The 11,897-nt window shown below is 50.6% G+C and overlaps 1 protein-coding gene across 8 annotated transcripts in view; it reads right to left on the bottom strand.

Annotated features, from left to right (window-relative positions):
* Nucleotides 1–11,897, bottom strand: part of PARD3B (par-3 family cell polarity regulator beta) — a 437,068-nt gene that overhangs the window by 3,688 nt on the left and 421,483 nt on the right. The window lies entirely within an intron of this gene.

Below are 11,897 nucleotides of genomic sequence, written 5' to 3'. Positions count from 1 at the left end.
GCCTCCCACCTGCCCGCCACAAAGGTCCGTAACACCCAGGACGCGGGAAGAAGGCTCCAGCGCACATCAGAGCCCTCTGACAATGGGGAGCACTGGAGCCCCGCGGCCCCCCAAAGGCAGCCTCCCGCGAGCCATTCACCAGGGTGGAAACAAAGCGCCTTTACACAAGGCCTGTTTGACTGACTCTTATCTGGCCTGAGGATAAACAGATGAGTTGGGTCTGCAAGTCTGCAAATCCCATAAGCTTTACATGCACAAATATTCACGCTTTCCAAGCTGTTTCCCACTATTTTTTTCCCTAACATGTCAGACTGTAAAACTTTCCAAACACCATAGCTGGAAAAACTGGAACTCCTGGAAGAAACACCAGGGATCTCAGTCTGCATTACCTGCGCTTAACGGGCGAGCTGCCGGGGGGGGGGTGGGGGGGGTTCAAAAAAAACCTCCTGTGATCTGGAAGGCCTGATGTTACACCAGCTCTGTAACTCGCCTGCATCAGTATGGGTCTGACAAGCTCTGGTTGATGCGAAAGGCAACATGCGAGCATGTCATCCCCGAGGATGTGCCACGGAGCCCTCTCTGTACCTTTCCGCATCTTAATTCCACGGTTTGCACTAATGAAGGATTGGTATTTCTTCCTAGTACAACTTAACTTGTGATACTTTGAAATGGCAAAAATAATTGTTCTCACAGACATGTCACCAGAGCATCCACAAAAGTTCAACTCAATTAGGAGTTTTTGCCAGTCTGATTGCAAATGTCTTTGCACTTTGGGCAAAGCCTCCCATTGACTTCACAGGAAGCTTCTTTCTGAGCGTGAACTGAAGGAAGACGGCAGGGTTTTGACCCAAAACAGCGGGCTGAAAGCATAAATCAATTACACCTGCTCTGTGGGTTTGGGACTAAACTCATCAACTGCTTACATACAGTTTGCATACGTTTATTAAAAAGCTCATCGTTCTTGGAAGGCAGATCAGGTGTTCACAATTTGTCAATGCCTCTCTTTTGTTCACACCGCGCTTTTATAAGCATGCTTCCCGTCGCTTAATCTGAGCTTCCAGACTCCGCTGGAACTTGTTTTGCACAAAGTAAAACAAAACATGTGGTTTTCTGCTGCGCTCGTTTAAGCCCATGGGGTAAATCATGGACATAGGCAACGAACAAACATTATCTGCCTTGAAATGAACCTACAATTCTCCCCCTGGAATAACTTAGTGCAAACGTTTCCTGTTTAAAATGGAAAGAGCAAAAGGAAGAATTCCAGGCCTTGGACTTTTAGGACCCGATGCTCCCCAGAGACTTTTTGCTTTAAAAACAGAACATTATAGAAGACAGGCACTCCTGGCTTTTTTTTTCCCCCCCTCTCTCCCTGTGAGACAGTCCAGACAAAGTGCTGAAGGGCCTGAAGCCACCCTCTGAGATACTAAAAGGGCTCTCGGCTGCATGCGTTGAGACAACTGCTATCTCTGCTCACACACCTACGCCTTGCAACAACGCCTAATTTCCACAGCAGGCAAAAGAGATGCTCCGTGTATTTCCACACGAGGAACAAAGACAAGACTTGTTTGCTAGTCAGTCCCACCGCCCTCGGCTTTTAATTCCGCCGTGCGCAAAACCGCACACTTCCAACCGTAAAAGGCTTCTGCAACGCTAAGTACTGCTCTGTGTCAAGCAGCGAACCCATAGGAACAAATGTCAAATCTACACCAGTTAGCTTCTAATGTCAGGGTAATACTCAAGACGCTGTTTATTAGATTTTAAAAGACGCTCTTACTGGTAGCTATAATTAACCAAATTCTTGCGGAGCACGTTAAAAAGGGACCGAACGGCTACTAAGTGCTTGGACCCTGATCCAGAATTCACTGAAGTTACGAGGAGCTAGGCAGCTTTTGGACAGAGCTCTCACCGCAAAACTGAATTATTCTAAAATAACAAATTCAAGAGTAATTGGTACAAAACGACTGCTGAGAGCGGGACCGCGCCACCAGCATCATCTGCTGAACCTTCAGCACCCAGCCCATTCCCCAGCTCACACGACAGCTCCGGGTGCCGCAGGAAAGGGCGAGGGACGCCTTTTCCCACCCAGCCGGGCCGCTCCGCTCCCCAAGGGCCGTTCGCAGGCGAGCTCAGGCAGGACAGCCCGAGGAGAAAGCGCGACGACGCTGCCGCCGAAGCTGGGGCGGGACGGAGGGCAGGCACGTCCAGGCAGCTTTGAGCTACGATTGCCTAGGGAAGCTGTGCCAGGACAACTGAAGCCCAAGCGTGCCACAGCCCCTAGGCACGTACCCAAGCAGCTCAAGTCTGTGCCGTGAGGTCTTCATTGCTGTTGCCTACGCTACCAAATGAAATCCGCCACTGGTTCGCTTACGGCGACACCGTCTCCGGTTGCGCAGGCAAACTGCAGAGAGGAACACGTGGAAAGGGCAAAATCTTTCTTAAAACAGTAAGAAATAGCCAAGCTGCTCCCTCTCAGGCCCACGTTCCCCAGCGAAACCCCTATGGGTGGTATCGTTCTCTGCTGCGCCTTCCTCAGGGCGAGGGATTAGTAGCTGGGAGGAGAGGTCAGGTGAGGGGACAAGGCTGGAACGCACTTCACATGCATCCTTTAGGAAAGCCCCAGGAAGAGAGGAGGTCTGTGACGTTTTTGGCAGCAATACAAGCAGTAACCTAACTAAGGATTACAGGAAGCCTCGCATGGAGCAAAGGCTGGGGAAACCCTCGTAACTCTGCCCAAAAGGCAGCCCCGGGCAGCACGACCGGGGGGAAGCGTCACCAAGGACGCCCTCGTGGCTCTACCACGGGATGCCACACGACCCCGCTCACTTCTCTGGTGACTCCAACCAGCGTTGTGTGTGCAAATACACCCGCGAGGAATGACCAAGTTTTTCTTCCCTTTTATGACCAGCGCTGTCTGTTGAAACTGAGTTATTTCCTGATGATTCATTCTTCCTCATCTACTAGCAATGCCCGGTGAAGCCTGCGCTTGGGGAGCTGCTTGCAGGGTGAGGAACCGGCACGGGGAGCCTCTGACACGAACCTCCATCTGTCAAGTCTTGAACAGCTGGGCCCTTCCCACCCTAAACGTTCTTTCTGATTAGCCACCAAAAAGTCCCTCTTTTCAAGGCAGAAGAAACATCCACAGATGCCAAGCTCTGGCTGTAGAAATGCTGTCACCATGAGGAATAAGCCTGGGACACCAGGGGCAATTCTGAAGCGGCAACTCCAGACAGAAAGAGCTGGGCTCCTCTAAGCAACATCACTTTCGCTTGACAGCTCAGGGTACACAAGTATATGCTATTGTTTATCCTTAAAAAAAATCACCATAACGACAACTCAAACCAAACACTTTCTACTTGGCAGCCCCTCGTCAACACTGCCCTTGCTTCTGAGAAGCACAACAAACCCTTGCCTTTTCTCTTGGCGGAGACTGCCACCTCCGAGGAGGCCTTAATGAAATTCTTCTCCCCTCCCCTTCTGTTTTTGTTGGCTCCTGATGAGTTCAGAGTTCACAGGGCTGTATCACACCTCCCAAGTGACCCACAGTTTGGGGGTCAAACCAATAACCTCAAGTGGAAAATCAGTGACCCAGGGGAGTGATCGAAAATCCACAAATTGGGTCAAGCAGGTCCAGCCACTCAAAAGGACCGGGCCAGGAGCGTGCCCTCTAAGAGGACATGCTGAGTAGGAGCTGCTCTGACCGTCAGCTGTTTTCCAGATTTTTGGCCAGTTGTTTGACCTGGGGGTCCAGTGAAATTAACGGCAGGCAGAAGTAGGGAAGCTGACTCAATATCCTGGGAAGGAACTGATCTCAGAGCTCGAAAAGTGATTTTGCGGAGAGCTCAGCTCTGCTGGCTCCCAGTGGAAGATGCGGGATCAGTGATGCGGCTCTAGCTAAAAGCAGAGGCTGCCCATGAAGGAAGCAGGGGAAGGAGGGCAGGTAGAAAGACCAGGATCTTCAAGAAAGCGGTCAAACTGGTGGCACAGTGTGAAAATACGCTCCTCAAAAACGTCGTGGGCAAGGTGCCACTTACCAGGATGTTCCTTTTGCTGTGAGAAACGGAAATCTCAGCTTCCCCCCTCAGAGAAACCATAGGGCGCGCACAGGGAACTGCAAACACGTCTGGCCACCCTGGGTAGCTCCTGCGCCGGTTTATCTTCTAAGTGATTGACCAGGTAAGAACCGTGCTCCCTTTTGGCTTTAGGAGCACACAGTAGCCTTGTCCAAATAAAGTAAGTGATTTGTGATTCATCTTCGATTACCAGCACATGTGCTGTTATTTTCTCTACGATAAGGAAAACTTGAAGTATTTCACTGCTTTTCTATTTTGGCTGTATTTACTTTCTAAGCGCACGTGACATTAAGTCTAAATATTAAGCCTAATATTCCCTGGCCTTGCTGCAGAATTTCTGGGAGCTTCTGGGATTATTTAAAACTGAGCCAAAGAATTCAGAATACTTGACAAAGGCTTCCTTTCCCCAAAACGTTATTTAGTCATTGAAGTCAAATGGGGACCCGTGGGTTTCAAAAAACCTAACTAAAAATACTTTTTGCTTCGAGGGATTCCACTTTTTTTAAAAGCCCGCATTTCAGTAATTCTTCAGCTGTCAAGAACCTCGCAGGGCAGACTGGCCTAAATACCTGATGTTTAAAAAAAAAAAACAAGCAGAAAAAAACCATTTCATTTCAGGTTTACTGTGTTCATTGTTAACCCCCATTTGCAGGTCACCTTTAACATCAGCCACGAAGACACATGCTTGGGTTATCTGAAAGCAAAAGAAAGCACAATGATGGTCCGGCTGTTCGTGCTGTACCCCGTCACGTTGGGGGTTTGGATTTCATCATGACAAAAGAGGTTTTCTTGCCTCTGTTCTATCGGGAGAATCACAGGGGTCACTCTCTCAGGATCTGGTAAAAAGCAAGGAAGGGAAGGCTCCCCTCTTACATCACTATCTGTCTCCTTCTAGCTGCTGCGGGAATATTTTGCAAGGGATATAATCTCGCAGGAAAAACTGCCTTCTTGCTTTGTCAGGGAGTACGTCGTGAAATAAACTTCAAAGACAGCCACGCGCTAAGCAGCAAATGGAAAGCCCACATTTGGCTGCAGCCTCTTTCATGTCTAAGCAAGACATACAGAGACTCCGGGTGATGGCATCAGGCAGCTCAGGCTGTGATTAAAGTACCGGAGAAAGCAACAAGGTCCTCTCTGTGTCCAAATTCTCACTAAAGAACTCCACTGTATGCACCAGGATTGCATGCTGTTTGTTCGCAGCCAGGAGGATCTACTTTTAAAGAAAAAAGGAGAGGCAGATGCAAGAATTAAATTATGCAAACAAGCAATCTTACAGCATCAAACACATTAGTTTGTCTTTATGAAGCTCTTCCCAGCACACACTAAAAACAACCGACTGAAAAGGCCATGCAGTCCCTCTCTCCAGATACAGTATTAAAGACACCGCAGTGTTGTTTGTAGTCAGTGGCACTAGGAACTTTTGTTGCTTAATATTCAATGTGCATATAACTAAACAAAAAAAAAATCACTGCAGGTTTAAAAAAAATCACTGCATGACTCTGAGCTTCATTAAAGTCTGCCTCTATACCTTAATAGGCTAGATACTCCTATAACAAGTATTCTGGGCTGTTTCAGACCGATACTTCCCATAGCTGATGATGGGTTTTGCATTTAAAAAGCCACGGGAAATCAAATTCGGTATCTGAGCGCTGGGAAGAATCTGCAGCGCAAGGAAGTGCTCTGTGGCTGCTGCCCGCGGGAGAGGCTCGCACCTCTCGGTAGAAGGCAGATGTCTAGCGACGTCGTCCTAACCTCAAACACACCACACACACGTTATTTATGGGCTGAGCTGGTGGAGGTGCTTTCTTCTCCTGTTCTTCTATCAACAATGCAAGGCTAAAAAATCAGATAACGTAAACGAATACAATCCCTGGCTCTCATGTAGCACATGCCATGCGGAGAGAGCTGTTTTTAGTTTGAGGACTGTGTTTGGAATTCCTTCAGTGTCAGGTTTCCAGTTACCAGCCCCTCATCCTTGGGCCAGGCACGGCTGCGGTTGGACAGGATTAGCAGAACGCTCTGCAATGTCTATTACATAGCTCTGACTTCTATAGGCTTTGCAGACCCATAAAAATAATGATCATTTCATGACCTATGTTACTGGGGAAAAAAGAATGGAAAAACCGCGCGCGCTCTCTGTCTCTCTCGCTCTCGCTCTCTCTCTCTCTCCTTTTCAAAGCATTCGTATTTGTTTTGGATTTGGAGAAGGAGGGACCCATGTAAGTTTGCTGGAAATTCAAGCAAGAGTGCATTTCAGACACAGTGCAGGCCTGCTTCTCTCCTCTTGCGTGCGGTTTTACAAAGTGGAACAGTGGCTGACCGCCCCGAACGTACAAGCTTATCTGCACAACGTTATCTCTCTACATATCATGCCTTGGAATATTTAGACACAAACACGGCAAAAGCAGCACAACCCTGGAATGCAAGTGTATCGAGGTATTTATATGAGTCCAGCTGAAGCCTAGCCTTACAGCGGCTGGAGAACAAGGTCCTCCTTTTTTTTTTTTTTTTTTTTTATTTTAAACTTACAAAGGACAAAATTCTGCGAGATGTTGGGCCTCGCTAGCTCCCTGGGCAACTGTAAGAACTATAAACATTTGGGCATCCCACTTGCCTTACATCTGGGATCAAGCATAAAGTTTAGTGAGATACCAGCTCTCCACATAGATGAGCACGCTGCAAAAACAGGAGTGAGACAGGGAAACGCTCATCTGACAGATTTTAAACTTGACTCTAACTTTATGTAAGATTTCTCGCGACAACATGAACGGTTTGTTTTGCACGCAAGCAAACTGATTGTTCCGAATCCCTAACGGAGAAGATGGAGTCACACGTTGGCTAGCATCAGAATTTAGAGCGACGTTTAATTAAAAACCCGTCCCCATCACCAACGCAGCCGTAAAACACGTGCTGCTGCTCCTTTGCTCCCGCGCTAGTTGGTTTTCCACAGCAGGACTCAGGCCGGCTTCTGATAACCCCACCCTGCAGGCAAAGCTCCCCTTTCCTTCCTTCCCGAAATCCAACCTACAAAGACAAGGAACTGCGATAATCAGGATTAAAAAACTCAAATCAAGAGCAACAAAACCCCAAGCAGCACGCTAGCTGGTGCTCTAGAAGCGCCCGGTTCGCGTTCAAAACAACGAGGCCAATAATCCTTCAAAGCCAGTTCCCCCCTTGTTTGGTTGCTACGCTCTCGGGCACGGTTCGTCTCGTCTACCAGCAGGCACAGGAGAAAAGCAGCACCTAGCCAACAAGACGTTGCTGTTCTGTGATCTCTTCGAGCTCGAAGGGATCTGAAGCAGATTGGTACTTTCAAGTAGCGAGTCATTACAACACGTGTCGTTTCAGATGTTACTCATTATTCAACACAACATAATACCACGCGAGTCATTAACCTCTTGGCATCGGTAGCCTCCTCTCGACGCTAAGCAGTCAGGCTTGCTGCTCAGGAACCTCCGTGCGCCGCCGCCGGGACGGACCTGGCGGCGATTTTCAGGTCCCTTTGCTCTTTCGTTTTGCAGATCAGCAGGGGCCGAAAGCTCCTCTCCGTAGCCCTTGGCCTTTGGTCTCCCGCCTGCCTCACGGGTCTCGGCGGAGAGGGCGAGGGCCAAGGCGCGTCAGAGGGTGGAAAACTTCCTTTAAAAGGGCCTGTGCGTCTCGCGCCGCTGCTGCGCGAAGCAAACGCTGAGGCTCCCGGGCCGGGCCCGGCGCCGGGGCGCGCCTCTCGGGCTACGCGGCGGTGCAGAGGGCGCGGGGAGGCGGGCGCCCCGCGGCGGCCCCGGAGGGCAGGCGGGCAGGGAGCGAGCGTGGGGCGGGGGGGAGGCAGGAGGTTTCTGTCCCATCTCGAAGGGACTGCGTTGCCCGCAGAAGGAAGGGCGCGCAGGGCTGCGGGACCGCCGCCGCTCCCCGCGCTCCTGCTACCCGCGCCGTTTCGTGAAGGGCTTTCAAAGGCGCGTAAAACCAAATTCTGCTCTCGTTTTTCACGTGAAATGAATTTAGAGCACGGCGATTATTCAGCCGTGCTGTTAAAATGATTTTCAACAAATAACCAAAGTCATTAACAGAATCTTCCCGAGTAATAACAACCTGGGCTCAGGCCTTCACTATTCAGCCGCTGGGATCTTAACACGCTGCCTGATCTTTAGTGGGCTAGTAAAAACCTGTAAGAACTGGATATTAATGCTATTACCAAGCTTTTAGTGTTTTTTTTTCTTTTTTAAAAGCATCTCTCATTTAAGTTAAAGCGCTCCTTGCAGCGCTTTCTCCCACTGCCATGATGAAGCACGGCTGTCAATTCTGCCTCCGCTGCACAAACTGCGTAGTAAAATCATGCTTCAATAAAAAAGGGAAATGATTTTTGAAACTGGCTGGCTCCTTTTTCCCTCCGTTTCGTCATTTCTGGGTCCAGCCATGCTGCTAAGTGCCCTGCCGTGGGCCAGCCCAGTTTTCCCCCTGTGCAGCGAAAGCAAAGCTCACCATCCACAGGACGGCGACAGCTATCTTTGGGGAGTGAGGGTACCTCAAAAAAAAAAAACAAAACAAAACAAAAGCAGGTCCTGTTGCTTTCTTGAGGCATTATCTCCACCCCTATTGTTCCCCTGCTGCCGATGTATTGATCTGCTCCGAAACAGCGCAAACAGCCTGTAAATACATCCTTCCCTCCCCACCCCGTATATTTTCTTTTGTTAGAGCCCTTCATTTCTATGAAGGCATTAGATTACCGATTTCCTGGCTTGCCGCACTCCATTAACGCTCTAGCAACCCCCCCCCCCCCCTTTCCAGCCAGCCGCTGGCCACCACCTTTAATAACGGAGACGTACGGGCTGAGGGCACGATAAGCAGCCGCCGGTCTGACTTCACGGCCGCCTCTCCAAAGGTGCGCGCACCTCCAGACTGGCGCAGGCCGGCCAGCTCCCCGCGCTCGCGCTAAGCCGCAAGCGTTGCCGCGCGCCCCGAGTCCTCCAGGCGCGCTTTCGATAGCCAGGGTCAAAGCCCCGAATCCTTCCCCCGGGCCCGGCGGGGAAGGAGCGGTGCCGCGGCGCCCGAGAGCGGTAGCGCCGGGCCCCCCTTCCAGCTGTGTTTACGCTGGCTTCTGCCTCCAGAGCTTCTGCGGTTACGCCGAGCGCGGCGGCGGCAGCGCCCGGCGGCCCCGCGCTGCCCGCCACGCGCGGGGGGCCGCCTTGGGGACGTGGGCGGTAAGAGGTTAAGCTGCAGCTGCGAGGCCCAAGCGCCCGCGCTCCTCCTCGGCCAGAGTCGTCTCCCCCCAGCCCGCACCGCGTTTAAGGAGGCTGCGTGCAATTAAGTGTTATCAGGCTGTTCAGCAGCGTGCTGAAGCGTGAACTCATCGTTCGACTGTTTCCTTTATTTAGGGAGCCCTTGCCGCCCTGCTCGGGGCCTGCCACCTCCCGGGCTCCCCACCGCTGGCTGCCGTGGCCGCAGCTGCTCCCTCGCCCCGCTCCCGGCACGGCTGCCACCGCACCCTTCCCCTTCCCGTCGCTCTTCCGCGCGCTCCCCCATCCAACAGCCCAGGCTGCTGCCGCCTCCTCCTCCTCCTCCTCCTCCTCCTCTCCTGGCCTGGCCTGCTGCCTGCTGCTCCCTTCTTTGCTCTCTCCTCCCCAGCGGCACCGGCCCTGGCGACGCCAGCAGAGTCCAGGATAGCAAGACGCATCAGCAGCCCCGCGTGACTTTCCCCATGCACTCCTTGCATGGAGCATCGCGCGTCCAGCCGGACTCGTTAGCACGGTCCCTGGGCATGCAGCATCCTTCGCTCTTTGGGAGCGGGTGCAGCAACCGATACCCACAGGCCTACGCGCATCCCCCCCAACGCTTGTAATAGATGAGAGATGCAGCTTCTAAACAATTTCCTCTGTGCCATCTGCACGCCATACTGCATGCCAGATGACAAGATAAAATTTGCAACAGCAAAGTTCTTGGAGCACAGCAACCTTCCAGAGACAGCAACCACAGCCTGTGGCAACAACAGCTCTACCAGCTGAGTCATGCACCTAGGACAGAAGACACCAACATGCTGAAGCTGGCGGGGGGGGACGACACACGGCAGAGGCCAGAAAAACCGCCTGACAAACACACCAGAGCACTGCCTCCCTGAGCAACAGAAAAACCGGTGCTAACAGCTGGGAATTAGCGATCGCCACGCAGAGGTGACAGCGCGGCCCCTGGAAGACAGGGGCAAGCCAAAATTGAGATAAAGAGATGCTTTGGAAAGCACCGCCAAGTATGGGCTTTAATTTCCTTTGAGTACATCCGCAGGTCACGTGGCAAAGAGTGGCTCTTGCAGAAGGCTCGTATGTGCAAGGCACGACGCTGTCAGCAGCTTCATCTTAGTTTAGGAAGACGACAGTCAGAGAGGCGCCCCCAGGCACCTAGTCCTGCTCCACCCAGGAAAGTCACGATATGCCATTAGCGAGAGAAGGAGAAGAAACAGCACTTCCCTCTCTGAACCCGCTACAAACCTGGCAGATATTCCAGACAGCCCTACAGACAACCGTGCCTCTATTTGGTTGGGAAAAAAAAAATCTAAAGAAATAAAAATACCTTCCAACTTGAAACAAATCTTTTACATAATGAACCAATCAAACAATTGTCTTTGCTCTAGTATGTTCAAATCAAGGAAATCATCATCGACAATAACAACCAATTTATAGAGCTCACTGAAAGCCACAGTATCCCCAGCTGCTGATTCACTAATGAACAATAAAGGTCACTCTACTACAATATCGTTCTAAGCGTTTTCAGATCGGACGGTGTGACAGATTTGAAGTGGCACGTTCATTTTAAAAAAAAAAAAAAAAAAAAAAAAAAAAGCATCGAGACACTTTGCAGAAGGAAGCAGGACCGGAAAGAGATGCGTGCCGTGCCTAGACAGCAGACCGAAGAGGGAGTAACTCAATGCTGTGCGGGACCTGGTGCCCCGGCCGCATCCGGGCCCCAGCCGCAGCTGCTGGATGTCAATGGAAACATTTCAGGGAGCTTCGGATTAAGCTGCTGTATAGGAAAACAGTACCTGAAGGGGGGGCAGGGAGGGAACGAGACATCTGTATCCTGGAATCAAGTCAGGAAGTTAAGGCCCGAAAGCCTCAGACAGCAAATACGTAGCCAGCGCGCTAGATGCGGGTTGCTGAAATGCCTCGCTCCACCCGGAGACGTTCCTTTTTGAGTCTGTCTTTGAGGTATCCCGAGAAAAGAAAGACCAAAACACAACTGATTTATTTTTACTTCCTAAGTGCTCATGATCTAGACAGTGCAACATGTATGCAATTACTGCGAAACAAGATTTTCTACTTGATGAATAGCATAACTGCTAGATGGATGTTACATCTAAGATTATTAATAACACAGCAACCGTGGCAATGGGGCCGAGCGTGTCCTACATTGCAGTGTCACGTCTCTGAGTGTTACCAGAACCAGATGCTTCAGAGGAAGCTGCAATTAGTGGGCAATTAATAGTTTGCACAGGCCCCACAGGACAAAAGCAACTCCTCCTCCCCTCCCAAAAAACCCCATCCTAAACAAAACAATCTTAGGTCTAAGTCCAGAGTTGCAGTGCGAGGTGCAGGTTTCAGTAGTAGGAAACAGCTGACAGTGTGCCTACGCCTACGCCTACAGACAGTGAGAGCTTAAAGAATGAAAACTTGATACTTAATTTTGACAGATCTACCGTTTGAATCCCGTAGGAAAAAAGCACAATATAGGAAAACGGGTCAACGAGGAGTTTCGAATGAAGCCTTTTCCAAAACTCAGTGTTAACTCTTCAATGATGACTTGGGTTCCTCTTCAATAAAAATATGTGAAATGCTATTTGCCATA

This window comes from Struthio camelus, chromosome 6 (assembly GCF_040807025.1).
Source record: "Struthio camelus isolate bStrCam1 chromosome 6, bStrCam1.hap1, whole genome shotgun sequence".
Lineage (NCBI taxonomy): Eukaryota > Metazoa > Chordata > Aves > Struthioniformes > Struthionidae > Struthio > Struthio camelus.
This window is presented reverse-complemented; position numbering and strand designations above follow the sequence as displayed.